The 15,392-nt window shown below is 37.2% G+C and overlaps 1 pseudogene; it reads right to left on the bottom strand.

Annotated features, from left to right (window-relative positions):
- Positions 1 to 543: 543 nt before the first annotated feature.
- On the bottom strand, positions 544 to 642 carry LOC132267931 (small nucleolar RNA R71; annotated as a pseudogene).
- Positions 643 to 15,392: the final 14,750 nt, after the last annotated feature.

The following is a 15,392-nucleotide window of genomic DNA, read 5'->3' as shown; positions in this document are numbered from 1 at the left end:
TCCACCCCAATGTGCATCATGATAATATGCAAGTTCCATTAGGCATGCCAAGGCCATATGTTCATCCACCACAACAACAAGGCCAAGTTCCATTGGGAATGCCAAGGCCAATCTATGCTCCACCACCTCCCATCATTCAAGGCAATCAAGGTGCCCATGTTGCACCTCTAATTGCTAATCCACCTCTTGTTTTAAGAGATCACTATGTGCCTAATGAATATAATGCACCCACATGCATTCAATTGCCACCATTTAGAGCACACCACTATGAAATCAAGCCACAAACCATTCAATTGCTTCCTAATTATCATGGACTTCCAAGTGTTACAAGCATTTGGATGAGTTTCTTGAAGTATGTTCCACCGTAAAATATACGGACATGCTGGAAGAGGTCTTGAGGCTTAAACTTTTTCCATTCACCCTTAAAGATAAGGCAAAATATTGGTTTAACAATCTTAGGCCTTTTTCAATAACTTCTTGGGCGGAAATGCAACAAGAGTTCTTGAAGAAGTACTATCCGGTTTCTAAGACCAATGCCATGAGAACCTCAATTCGAGAATTTTCACATGGGGATGGAGAATCATTTCATGAGGCATGGGAACGCTTTAATGAATTGCTTAGGAAGTGTCCACATCATGACATGTCCAAATGGCAATTAGTTCAATATTTCTTTGAGAGCTTATCGGACAATTACAAAGGCATGGTTGATGCTTCCATGGGTGGCTCTTACATTGATAGGCATGAGGATGACGTATGGCATCTTTATGAGAGCATTAGTGAAAATTCTTTGCATCGTACTTTATCTTTGAAGAATGGTAGAAATTCTAGTGGTAGGAAGAGTGTTGGCTTACATCAAGTCGACCACTCCAATGAAATTACCGCCGAAATGAAATCATTATCTCAAAGGTTTGATCAATTTTTGATCAACCAAAACTCGGCGAATCAAGTATCTTCCTTCCTTAACCATTCTCATCATGCATCTAATGAGACATGTATGACTTGTTCAAGTGTTTTACATTCTACTTCCAATTGTCCCCATGGACATGTGCGAAGTGAGCATCATGAACAAGCAAATGCTGTTTTTACTAATCAAGGGAACAATCCTTATGGAAATCATTACAATCCTAGTTGGAGGAATCACCCGAATTTCTCTTGGAAAAACCAAGGGGAGGGCTAAAACCCTTCCCAAGGCGGTTTTTAAGGAAAGTACATTCCACCTCCACTACAAGGCCAAGGTTCCCAAGGTTTTAGATCATCATATTAATCACAAGGAAACCAATTTTCAAATTCTCATTTTCCTAATCAACCATCATATTACCAAGGAAATGTTAGAAGTCCCGCTTTTGAAGAGAAAGTTTTAACCGCTTTGGGCACTTTAGAGGCAAACACACAATTACTTCATTCTCACTCTCAATCCATTGCTAAGCTAGAAACCCAAGTAAGGAAAATAACTAACACTTTAAATGCAAGAAAAAAAAGGAAAAATGCCTTTGAATGCCCCACAAAAGCAACAATGTGTTGTGGAGACTCATTCCTCATCGGAAGGTCACACAATAGAGCATGTCAATGCAGTGACTACCTTAAGAAGTGGAAAGGTTATGGAAAACCAAGTGGGTATGTCCAATGAAGAGAGTGAACCGGTGCAACCACAAGTTGACACCCGTTCCGTTTCATATCATATTCCTCCTTCATTGCATATGCATGGCCATACAAATGAGAATGTGTTGAAAAGTGATTTGAAAAGTGATTTTGAAAAGAGAGATTTGCAAAATGATTTAAAAACTTCTTGTGTTGAAGAGACTTCAAAGAAAAATTCTGAAAAGGTTTTTGAACCAAAAGCTCCATTTTCGGATGCCTTAAAAGGATCCATTTCAAATGACAAGCAAAAGGCCAAAGTAAATGAAATCATGGACGTGTTTAGTCAAGTGAAAGTCAATCTTTCACTTTTGGATGCAATCAAGCAAATTTCGGCTTATGCCAAATTCTTGAAGGACTGTGCATCCAAAAGAGGAAGAATAAAAGCTAAGCACCTAGAAAAGTGGTCTTAACCGAGCAAGTAAGCTCAATTTTGCAGCATAACACTCTTCCAAAGTTTAAGGACCCTGGTTCACCTACTTTTTCATGCATCATTGGTGACCATATCATTAATCGGGCTCTTCTTGACCTAGGAGCAAGTGTTAATCTTCTTCCATACTCGGTTTATGTCAAATTAGGCTTAGGAGACTTGAAACCAACGTCGGTAGTTTTACAATTTGCCGACCGATCAATCAAAAAGCCTAAGGGTATTATTGAGGACGTATGGATTAAAATTGATAAATTCTTCTTTCCCATTGATTTCGCTGTCATTGACACGAAACCGGTCCAAAATCCTAAGAGCCAAATTTCTGTTATCCTTGGTCGTCCTTTCTTGGCAACCACGAATGCCAACATCAATTGTAGGATGGAGATAATGAAGATCTCATTTGGCCACATGAAGGTAAAGTTGAATATTTTTAATCCAACCCCTAATTCATTTGACAAGCATGAAGAGATGAATGTTGTAGAGAAATGTCATGACCTTAAAAGTGAAGGAAATGAGTTTTTGTGTGAGACCAAGGTTTCAAAAAGTCTATCTTCAACCTTGAAACCAAAGAAAGTTGTTTCAAAATCTTGTTTTGAAAGGGCGTGGAAGCCCAAAGATTGCATTGACCAAGGACTGAAAACGTCTTTTGAGCTTAATCCAACAAGTTCCTTAAAGAACCATTTGTTGGGTGTAGTTCAAAGCACTTATCAGCCCATTAAGGAGGGGATGAACTACAAGATGTTTAATCCGGACTAAAAGAGCCTAACGTCTTGCTAGAGACGTTAAAGACCAGTAAAACATTTCGTAGGGTGTCAAAACCCTATTCCTCCCTCATTTCTATCTTTAATTTCATTTCTTAGGATGTTTGATACTTGTTTTTGGTTCATATGCATTGCTAGGAACTGTGATTAGGACTGCATACACTTTTATGTTGAAATTGAGCATTTTGCATAAGTTCGATCGATCTCCAAGGAAGATTCAATCGATCGAACTTCGACCTACATCCAACACTTAGAAAATTTTCGACCTGCATCAACCTGTATCCAAATCACCTCTCTGTCCAATCGTTCGAACTTATTCTCAGATCGATCATAACTTTTCGATCGATCCAAACTTCAAGTTCGATTGATCTTGAGTTCCAACACTTAGAAAAATTTCTAAACCCAAAACCTGCATATTTTTAGCTCTCTGTCAGATCGATCGAACATTTTGTTCAGATCGATCTCTATTCCTAATCTCACTATCTTTAACTTTGTTTGACTTTTTAATTTTAAAATTCCAAAAATATTTTTATTTTATTTTCCAAAAATCCTAAAAAGATTTTATTTTATTTTAATTCTTCAAAAAAAATCCAAAATTTTTTATTTTCAATTTTTAATTTTTAGTTTTAAATTTTAAATTTTAAATTTAAATTTAAATTTTAAAAAAAAAAGAAATCAAAATTTTCAAAAAAATTTCAAAGAGAGATCATTTCAGTTCGATCGAACTGGTTCGGGGAAGTTTTTAAAAATGAAACCGAGGGTTTGAAGATCGATTTCACAGATCGATCTGACCCTCTCAAAGCCCTATCCCTCTCATCACCGCTGCACCCATCTTCCCTATCTCCGGCGAACATCTCCGGCGATTTCCCCTCATCCCGAATCACTCTCTCTCTTCTTGGATCTCGGATCTCGTCACTTCTTTGCACCTCATCTCTTTTCTCTCATTTTTGGTAAGGTCCGAGACTTCATTTGTGATTTCAAGCTTCAATATGATGTAGCCATGTTTTAAATGTTAAATCCATGCTCTTTTAATGTTGAAAATCTCCATTGATGAAGTTTGAAGCTTTTTATTTATATATGTATATATGTGTATATTTATTTTGTTAGATTTTTAATTTCGATTTGATTTTGGGAGTATGGGCCTCATTAGGTGATTAGGATTAGTGCTATGTTGTGTTGATGGGCCCACGACCTTGTTCGTGAAGGCACCGTGCCATCCACGTCACAGATCTGTGACTGTCCACGTTCTTCGCAGAGTTTGATCGATCAAACATATTTTTCAGATCGATCTAGTGAGATCGATCGAACTTAGTTTCTCAGTTTCTCAGATCGACCATTTAAGATCGATCTCACAATTTTTGTGATCGATCAAACTTCACAGATTTCATATACACATTCCATGCATCCTATCTTGTATCCATGCTATCTCATTCATGCCTAATGTCGGTGATTTTCCACATTGGATGCATTTTACACTTATACTGCTTAGCATGTTCACATCCTGTTACTTCCATAGATTCATGTCATTTATCTATTTTGTCTATCTTACTTGACGTACATGATTCTATTTTGTGCTTTAAATTCTTTATTATAGCACTGACTTCCCTTATAAGTTTTCAATTATTTTTCAGGCCATGGCTCGGGTCAAGACTGTAGCCCGCGGACACTATCACCACCGAGGCAGGCAGACTTTGGATGACAAGGCCGGTCCATCTCATGCCCAGGACCCCATACAGGAGAAGCCAACTGAGCCCACACAGTTTCCCCATTCTGACAGCAAATTACATTCTGATGCTGGTGCATCTCCTTCGCACGGTGACACTAAGGCTAAGCACATACCATCTCCACTACCACAGCTAGCTCAGCCAGCCCAGGAGTTAGACCAGCCATTGTGCAGATACTCATGCCTTCCAGTGGCGCACGAGTCCGTTTACGATACAGATTTCTTTTCCAGATCAGTACTTACCCGATCAGCTTATAAGGATATACTACGGAGGGGCCTTGCAGCCATTCTTGCCCCTGTCACATACCCGGTGTACCCAAGGCTAGTACGGATGTTCTTCCAGAACCTCCGGCCTACCCCGCGTAACACGGCGGAGCTGAGGACCTCCATTGATGGCCATCTTATTTTTATCACTGTGGACACATTATCCAGATCGTGCCATTGTCTACATGACTACCCTCCAGAGCTACAGGAGACATATCCCAGGCTATACAAGCCTTCATATGCAGATATGACCGTTTTTCTCATAGGTCATTATGCCGATGGCAAGACCTTCGCCACCTGCACCTATTTGCCAGATGACTTATGGTTCTTTGACTCAGTATTATTCCGCAACGTCTTCATGGCTGCCCATAAGATTCAGCATAGAGGTGACTACTTGACAGCTTTGTACGTTTTCTATACAGGGGATTAGCTGTCTATCCCTGTGCTCATCTGGAGCGTGATAAAAAAGCTCTATGATGATCACATTAGCAAGGAGAGGCCCAAAAGGGCTAAGTCCCTCCCATTTGGCCACCTTATCACCCAGATCTTGCTAAACCAGTGATATCCTTTCCATCAACGGGAGCACCCTGAGCGAGGATCCTGTCACTTCTAGAAGAAGGACTAGGATAAAAGCTACAATGCCATTATCAAGAGATTAAAGGATGACGCAGTAGAGGCGACAGAGGAGCTAGAGGCTGAGGAGGCAGCAGCAGCAGCAGACCTGGCAGCGGACGACGCAACAGTCGATCCGACTGCCGTATATATAGATATTGATTTGGAGCAGCCTGCCGAGGACGCAGAGCAGCACTCTCCAGTTGGGTCACCCATCCACGATGCGGAGCAGGCTCAGGATCATCATTCTCCTGATCCAGCCACACCTGAGGCTCCAGCACCGACACCCGGCTTTGGAGAGCGACTCCAGGCTTTGGAGGATGCTGTTGTATCTATCCGCGCCGGTACGGTCTCTCTCTGAGAGGATGCTGTCTCCATTAGAGCTGATATTGCTACCCTCCGTACGGATGTCATGACTGCATTCAGGGATCTATCCAAAGACATCCGCGGAGTGCGACCTGCCCATCCTACCTCTTTTTCCTAATCTCTCTATCCCTTTCCTCCTGTTATTTTATATATCTATGATCTCATCATGTTTTTGATACTGTTATACTATTTTTGCAACCGTGTCTGTCGGCTTTGCTACTGGATGTACTATACTTTATTTTTATATATGGTTTTGATTTCTATATGTTTTCTATATGGATGTCTTATTTTCATATTCTTATAGCTATCTGTTTGACTCCATCAGGTGCATTCCAGTGACTTCAGTGAGATAGAGTACTGCCCAAAATTTTCAGGACCACCCTTTTACCTTTCTCTAATTTTCAGTTGCTATCCCATTTACACTTTCATGTCCACTGTGCACTATTATTATCCCTTTTGTTATCTGATGAGTTTATCCAAGTACCAAATTTCAGGACCACAGTTAATCCCAAGTTTGGGGGGGCTATGCCACCCACTTTGGATACTTCAGTCCCAGCCATTCTTTGCCTTCATTGCACTGGTATACTCTTTTCTTTTGTTCTCTTTGCACATTAATGACACTGTGCCATTTAAGTTTGGGGGTAATGGTGCTTTACAGTGTTTGTTTTTAAATTCAAAATTTTGAGCATGTCTTGTGTATTTGAGAGATTTTATATGATTGGTCCATGCTAGCGATGATTTTGATCTTTTGAGGAGTATACTGCTTAGAATTTAAAAATTGCATGACTTGAGAGTCCAATACTCTTTGTATGCCTTGTGGATGCCATTTAGGAGTAAATTTTTAAAAAAATTGATATCTTGCTTGCACTTGTGGTCCACATCATCTTGATTTTGTGATTGTTTTGAGATTCACTCTACGATTCTACACTAGCATAGGCTTACACTAGCATTCATTTATGGGGTATATGCTTTGTTGATTATTGAATTGGACTAGTAGTGCATTGAAAGCTTTCATTCTTGATAAAGATGGATAACAACCCCTTTTCACTAAGTAGCCGGGATTCTAGCCTCATCAAGCACTGAATTTCTCACACCAAAAGGTGGAAGGCCCAAACTCTAGGTTAATAATTGAATTCTAAAAATAAAAAAAATAAAAGAAAATAAAAGAAAAAGTTACAAAAGTAAGAAAAAGTGAGGACTTCTCCCAAAAGGTGAGAAGTAGGAAATGATTAGATGGAGGTTGTCTTGATTTGTAGCCGAATTGATTTGAGCTTGTAAGTTTGTAGGGGTGTTTGAACACCTAATGCCCTAAAGCCGTCTGGTTTGGAGTCATTGACCTAACGCTCGACCTCATGGATCGCTAGAAAGCTTAATAGATCAACACATTGCACCATGCTTCCATCTTTGATCCTTAAGATTAAAAATAATAATAATAATAATAATAATGAGTGAAAAGAATAAGCACACCTAGAACAATAAAGCTTTAATAAAAGGTCTAACTTTTGTCTTGATGATCGGTACTAGATTTGTATGCTAGTTTGAGGGTAAAGATGTGATCATTTCTTTAGTTAGCTTAGATAGCAACATATTTGATGCTAGTCCACTAAAAAAGGATTCTAGTGTTGTTTTGATTTGCATGATTATTGTCTTGATGTGTGGAGGACCATACTTGCTTGCTTGATGTTTAGATTTTGGGAGATTGCTTGGAAATGTTTGAAAAATCGCATACTTGAGGTAGTTTTCTCCCAATGCTTGTTTGCAATATTGGTGCCTCTTTTATGATAATGAGCTTAATATTTGTGGGTATCATTTTTGAAAACCCTCACGAGACTTCACTCGTCCACTAGGGGTAACCTGGGGGTTTAAAAGCCTTGTTGCATATGCTAAGTGCAATCGTGTTCCCTATGAAAGTGGCGTTATCCATTTATTGCTTTCAAGTGCATAGTTGTATAGTTATTCATTTCATTCCTTTACTTTCTAGTTCATTGCTAGGGACTATCAATATTTAAGTTTGGGGGTGTGATAAGCGCTGAAAAGTGCGTATTTAAACCCCTTAAGCTTAGGTATTCTAGGACCTTTATCTATCTTATTTTACCGTTTTGTATTGATTTTGTGTTATTTCCATTTTCAGGTACTTATCCCCAAAACAAGCTAACTCAGCCAAATAAGAGCATAATTGAAACAATTCTGGGATGAATCAAAGAAAGGAGCAAAGTAGAGCAAAAGGAAGCAAATGGTGGAATTTTAGCAACTTCGATCGATCTCAAGAAAAGTTCGATCAATCCAACTTTCATCGATCTCAGCACTTCAAGATGGATCTTGGCCATATTTGTCCCTGTTCAAAGATCTCAAAGTTCAATTGAACCAACATCCTTCTCTGATCAATCGAACATTCTTGTCTTTATCCAAATGATTGATCTTATCCAGTTGTACCACCCTACCAACTACTTTTGTCCTTTTCCCAAAAATATCTCAAATTTGTTTTTATCCAAAAAGCCGCCGCCATTGAGGATCAATCCAGCTTCAGTTCGATAGATCTCAGCCATGTTCGATCGATCCAAGTCCAAGATTCGATCGATGGAACTTCCTCCAGTGCGAAAAAGTTAAATTTCCAGCTCACAAAAGTTGTCCTTTATCCAATCATTGGGGAATATTTGTTGTACGACCCTAGCTCATTTTGTGTGTCATTTGACCTACCTATATAAGGATAAGGATTACTTTTTGTATCATATCATATCATATCATATCATATCATACCTTAGAGAACTCTTAGTGAAGAAGCAAAGAAGATGAGGAGGCTAGAGACACCATTGGAGACTCTTCATCAACCAAGGAGCAGATTTCTTCCATGGAGCTTGTCCTTAAGGGTTGGAGGACATCATCCATGAGTGGCTAGACATCCTATTAGGGCTAGAGTTAGCCCTAAGCATACTTTCTACTTCTTAATTTATGTATTTTTTAGGGGATTTGTATTGTGATTAATGTCTTAACACTTTTATATATATATAGATCTTGTTTATTCAATGATTTATGTGGTTTAATGCTTCCAATTGATTATTTCATTCTATCCATATGTCTATTTATGCTAGAATAGATGGTCATATGTTTGTCTCTATTTCTTGTGTTATTGATGCATGTCTATGTGTTGATGCTAAAGATCTAGAGATTGTCAAGACATAGTACTTAATGTCATGTTCTTGTGATTTATTTGATGGATCATACTCATTTCTTGATGGATTGTACCTCTCCTTAGTTTAATTAGTTTAATTTCATGCCATTGGCTTAGTTGTAGTGCAGTTGTTAAATAGGAGGATAATCCATGCTTGTTGTCGATATTCCATACTTATGAAAAACAATTAACATGTATCTCTAACCTTGTGATATATTTGGATTGTGAGCTTAAAGAAAGGATTAATGGCTTAATTTGATATATTATGCTATCCGCCATGTTGTTTAGACAATATATGCTTAATTTGTCATCCATGCTTGTTGAAACAACCACACACACACTCTATATTGTAATACATGTTCTTCCACTCATTAATCATTCATTAAAGGTGTAGAAAAGCTATGCTTAGTGGTGATCTCTAAACCCCAAGATCTCTCTCTCTTTTATTCTCTCTATTGCATTATTGCTTACTTTAGTTTAATTTGCATCTAGTCTAATTCAACCAACCAACCACTATTTTGATCACTCGACCTACTAACCCTAATTTTGATTCCTCAACCTAGTGCGACACTCAATCCCTTGGGACAATCCCTACTCACCCTAGCTATATTTTTAGTAAAAGGTAGTAGTGGCAATTTCTAAATGTAAAACTTGGCCACATAAGCATAAACTTTTAGAGTGCGACGACCAACACACCAAGTTTTTGGCCCCAACCACGACGCCAAAATTTTGACGGCGGCCGTTCCTATACGCCAAAATAATGTAGTGAATGTGTTGCTCAAGAAAAGCCTTTTAGGTCAAATTTAAATTTATAAAAACCACTACCACCACTACTACTAGCGTAGCAAGAGTGAGTAGGGATCGTCCCAAGGGATTATATGTGTTGGAATTTAACTTCGACTCTAATATATCAATTGATTGCAAAAGATAGAGATTGGTTGATTAAACTAAGGTGCAAAGAAATTAAAATGCAATTAAAGTAAATTAGTGAGAGATAGGGATCTAAGAGATATGAAGAGAGGTCTTAGGGTGTTGGAATCACCATTAAGCTCATGTAATTAACCACTTACTTTCCATTAATGGGGAATACATTGTTGGGAACAAAATGCGACTACCAATTGCAATATTAAGCATGGACCATCAAATTCATGTATGAATTGTCTACCTAACTGACAAATAAACTAAGTGTAGAACAACCCATCAAATCTAAGCATGACCCATCAAACTAGTCACAATTGTAGCACACATCAATCTAGAGAATCATGGAATTTGCAATAATAAGCCATGGAATATCAAATCAAGTATAGATTATCTACCTACCTACAAACATGAATTAAATTGTAGAACAACCCATCAAGAATAAAAATAATCTGTCAAATTAATTAACAAACCCATTCAATGAAAACTCATATCTAGCCATCACTAGATTCTCAATCAACTACACATAGACCATGCAATTAATATAGAAAAACTAGTGTAGAGATCAATTCCCAAATTATCACACATAAGACAACATGTAATTACAAAGAGAATCAATAGGAAGAATTAAACCATATGAATCATGTGAGACATAATTCCCAATTTAATCACACATAGACATGTAAATAAACTAGAGAATTAATAGGAAGAATTAAACCATAGAAATCATAGAGATATACCAAGATTCATGAAATTTACAAGGCTAGAACACTAATCACAACAATATATATAGATCCCCAAAAATAGAAATACAAGGGTTTAGATTACACAAGACTTAGGGCTCATCCAAGCCCTACGTGTAGATCTAGCCAATCATGAAGGAGGCAGATGTGGTCATGAAACCCTCAAGGGTAAGCTCCAAACATGGCTCCATCTTCTTCTTCTTCTTCTTTGAAGCTTTAGAGAGAGAGAGAGAGAGAGAGGATTTAGAGATAGATCTAGAGATGTGGCTCCACTTCCCTTTTTTCTTCTAACCCTAATCTCTAACTTTCTAGAGAGAAAAAAAGTAAAGAGAATATAGAAAATACAATGTAAAAATATGGATCTCCCAACAAAAATGGTTGAATCCCTCATATATACAAGGCTTTGGGAGCCCAAAAATGTGAGAACTTGGCCCTAGAATCTCTTCTTTGAAGCTCTGCCTGAGTTGGGTCGAAATGAGATTCAGATATGCTTTTTAATAACTTTCGCGAACACTTCGATCTATCCAACTTTTATTTTCAATCGATCAGAGAAAGTTCGATCAATCTAACTTTTGATTGATCTAGTTCGATCGATCCAACTTCAATCGATCTCAGAAATAAGTTAGATGGATCCAACTTGGCAGATTTTCAATATCAGCCTCCTTTCGCTCCAAATTCTCACTAAAGCTTAGTTTGACTCCAAAAAGGTTGTAAGAAGCCATTTTTAGCCTGTTTTAACATTATTGACCTGAAATAAACAAAAACACAAATAAGTACTAAAACGGGTAAATAAAGATAGATGAATGGACTAAAATACCCTCGCTTAAGGGGTTTAAATGTGCACTTTTCAGCGCTCATCACACCTCCAAACTTAAATATTGCTAGTCCCTAGTAATGAACTAGAAAGTAAAGGAATGAAATGAACAACTATACAACTATGAACTAGAAAGCAATAAATGGATAACGCCACTTTCGTAGGGAACACGATTGCACTTAGCATATGCAACAAGCCTTTTAAACCCCTAGGTTACCTCTAGTGGATGAGTGAAGTCTCGTGAGGGTTTCCAAAAATGATTCCCACAAACATTAAGCTCATTATCACAAAAGAGGCACCAATATTGCAAACAAGCATTGGGAGAAAACTACCTCAAGTATGCAATTTTTCAAACATTTCCAAGCAATCTCCCAAAATCTAAACATCAAGCAAGCAACTATGGTCCTCCACACATCAAGACAATGATCATGCAAATCAAAACAACACTAGAATCCTTTTTTAGTGGACCGGCATCAAATATGTTGCTATCTAAGTTAACTAAAGAAATGATCACATCTTTACCCTCAAACTAGCATACAAATCTAGTACCGATCATCAAGACAAAAAGTGGACCTTTTATTAAAGCTTTATTGTTCTAGGTGCACTTATTCTTTTCACTCATCATTTTTTGTTTTTTTTTAATCCTAAGGATCAAAGATGGAAGCATGGTGTAATGTGTTGATCTATTAAGCTTTCTAGTGATCCATGAGGTCGAGCGTCAGGTCAATGACTCCCAAACCAGACGACTTTAGGGCATTAGGTGTTCAAACAGCCCTACGAACTTACAAGCTCAAATCAACTAGGCTACAAATCAAGACAACCTCTATCTAATCATTTCCCACTTCTCACCTTTTGGGAGAAGTCCTTACTTTTTATTACTTTTGCAACTTTTTCTTTTTCTTTTTTCTTTTTTTTTTTTTAGAATTCAATTATGAACCTAGAGTTTGGGCACTCCACCTTTCGGCACGAGAAATTCAATGCTTGATGAGGCTAGAATCCCAGCTACTTAGTGAAAAGGGGTTGTTATCCACCTTTATCAAGAATGAAAGCTTTCAATGCACTATTAGTCCAATTGGGATATAACCAATTCAATAATCAATAAAGCATGTACCCCACAAATGAATGCTAGTGTGCATCTGTGCTAGTGTAGAATCCTAGAGTGAATCTCAAAATAATCACAAAATCAAGATGATATGGACCACAAGTGCAAACAAGATATCAATTTTTTGAAAAATTTACTCCTAAATGGCATCCACAAGGCATACAAGGAGTATTGGACTCTCAAGTCATGCAATTTTTAAATTCTAAGCAATATAGTCCTCAAAAGATCAAAATCAACGCTAGCATGGACCAATCATATAAAATCTCTCAAATACACAAGACATGTTCAAAATTTTGAATTTAAAAACAAACACTGTAAAGCACCATTGACACACAAGATTGTTGGGGCGCTCGTATCCTTATACTTTGGAGGAGCACTGTGTTGAATGATTGAACTCACATTTTCGGTCAATCTTACTTTCTTTGGCAAATGATTTTTGGAGGTGCGCTTTTGAGTGCACAAATCTTTGAGGAATTTAGCATATGGGGGATTTGCTTTATAGCATCCAAGAGAGGCAAATTGATCTTTACTTGCTTGAAGACTTCCCACATGTCTTGAATTTTACAATTTTTGTTCCCAAAATGTGTCGACTCTTAGAGACGTTGAGGAAACAGAGCCGTAGGCTAATAAAATGTCTCCACATTTGGGGCAACAAGCTTGGAATTTTCAGCATTACAGTTGGGAAATTCAGGAGTGAGATTTAGATTAGAAGAGCTGAGAATTAGATTTTTGGGAGGAAGAACTTTTTCATTGTTTCTTCCTGTAATGACCCGGCCTTTTTCCTCCTTTTCCATTTTTAGCAATTTTTTTTTTTCGTCTTTTTCCCATTTCTTTCGTTTTTCCATGCATAACCTCATTTTTTGTGCTCAGATTTGATTCCGGTTTTGCATACGTCCATGATATTTAAATTCCATAACATCTACATTTTTACTTTTGTAGAAATGCATATTAAATGCTTACTTTCTTTGTAAAAGCCATGAAAATAAGACTTTTTGTAATTATCCATAACTTGAGGGGTTTTTGGGTAATTAAGTAAAGTAATTATTTTTCGTCTTAGGACCATTTTGTAATTTAATTTGGAAGATATTTTCAAAAGGACTTGTTTGCAATTTTTAAAAAGTGTGACAAGTGTCACACTCTCATTGGTCCACTTGTTGACATTTGTGTGGAAACACTTTGATGCTTTGGATGATGACATGTGGAGGGTGGAGATTCACACACTTGTTGGCCTAGGATTGGTACACTTGTTGGCATGGATGGTTAACAAATGTAGGTTCAATATTAAATCTTGGAAGTTTACATAGGATGGTGACAAGTGTAGGCTTGAGATTAAGCCTAGGAATGAACCATAGATTCATGACAAGTGTAGGTTCACCATTTAGTCTTGCATTGTGTGTGTGAGAGAGGTAGTGTAAGAGCACATAGTGAGTGGAGGATTTCTAGCCCTTTCACTCACCATTTTACAATTTATCATTTTCATTTCACTTATCTTCAAGAACCATAACCTAGCCACCATTGAAGAAAAGCTTGGTTAATAGCTTTCTTCTTCATTTTGGCCTCCTTCCACTCACCTTAGACATAAAACCTTGGAAGACAAAAGCTTCCTCTCACTCCCCTCTTCATTAACCCTAAACTTGTTTTCCATTTTGAGCTTGGTTGCTTGGATTATAGAGATTCAATTCTCTATTGAGGTAGGGGGTGTTATCATTTATCTTCCAACTGATTTTATTTGTTCCTATAGTGATATCTAAGTTATATGTTTGCCTTCTATTAAAATGAGAAATAAATGCTTAATTGTGACTTGTATGTAATTCACTTTAGACTTGATAAATAACATGACCATGGCTTGATTCATAACTTATGTTAATTTGAGGTCATTTAAAGTTGTTTTAAAATCTATAGGGATTAATGAATTAATTTAATTAATTTTTATTTATATGCTCCCATGACTTAAATCAAGTTTTGAAGTGATTTATATAATAACCATGACATGTACTACAACATATATTAAATTGAGCATGTTTGGATGAGAAGTGAAATCTAGGAAATTTAGTTGTTTTATTTAATTGTTTAAATTCTGATTTTAAACTTATATCATACTTGTGAGGCTATGTTCTTGTTGTTGAATGATATTGTTGTAATTAGTGGTAAATTGCATAATGATCATTCAATATTCTTCATGCCATTTTAGTTGAGAACTTAGGGCATGTATTGTGTTTCCAAAATTGATTTGTGCATGTTGATGGCTTTACAATGTATATATATATGTTATATTGATACATATATGTAATGTGCACAAAATGTTGATTTTAGAAACTTAGGGATGTCGTTGTTATGACTATGGCTAGGCCATGGTTCTAGTACGGGGGAAAGTCCCTACAAGTCTAGTGCGCACATAGGGAGGTTACCCATGGGCTAGTAACCCTAAAGTAACCACATTGTCGGTTTGATCCGGCGTGACGTCCAAGTATCCACTTTGGTTTGATTTTGCATTTAAATTCTAAGTTGTTAACTTTGTAAAATTACATCTCATTGTGTTATGTTGAAAGTTCTATTGTCACTTGATAGCATGAATTAAATGGTATTAGATTGTAACTTGGTACAAAGATAAACCCATGCATTCCCTACGAGTAAACTTGTTTACTCACCCCTAAGTTAATGGGTGTTTTGTAGGTCAAGAAGCCTTAGTGTGGGATGCACAGCATTCTTAGACTCACTAGAGTTCTTGAAGTATTTTTGATGACATAAAATATGCATATGTTAGCATATCTTGTCCTACTTTTGCTTACTTTGATAAAAATTGTACTTATTGTCTAAGTTATGTAATGTGCACTTAAAGTGCACCTTTTGACACTCTT

The sequence above is a fragment of the Cornus florida genome, unplaced genomic scaffold (genome assembly GCF_030987335.1).
Source record: "Cornus florida cultivar Cherokee Brave unplaced genomic scaffold, ASM3098733v1 CherokeeBrave_3.0.0_Hap2_Chr07, whole genome shotgun sequence".
Taxonomy (NCBI): Eukaryota; Viridiplantae; Streptophyta; class Magnoliopsida; order Cornales; family Cornaceae; genus Cornus; species Cornus florida.
Note: the sequence above shows the minus strand (reverse complement) of the source record. Positions and strands in the feature narration are given on the sequence as shown.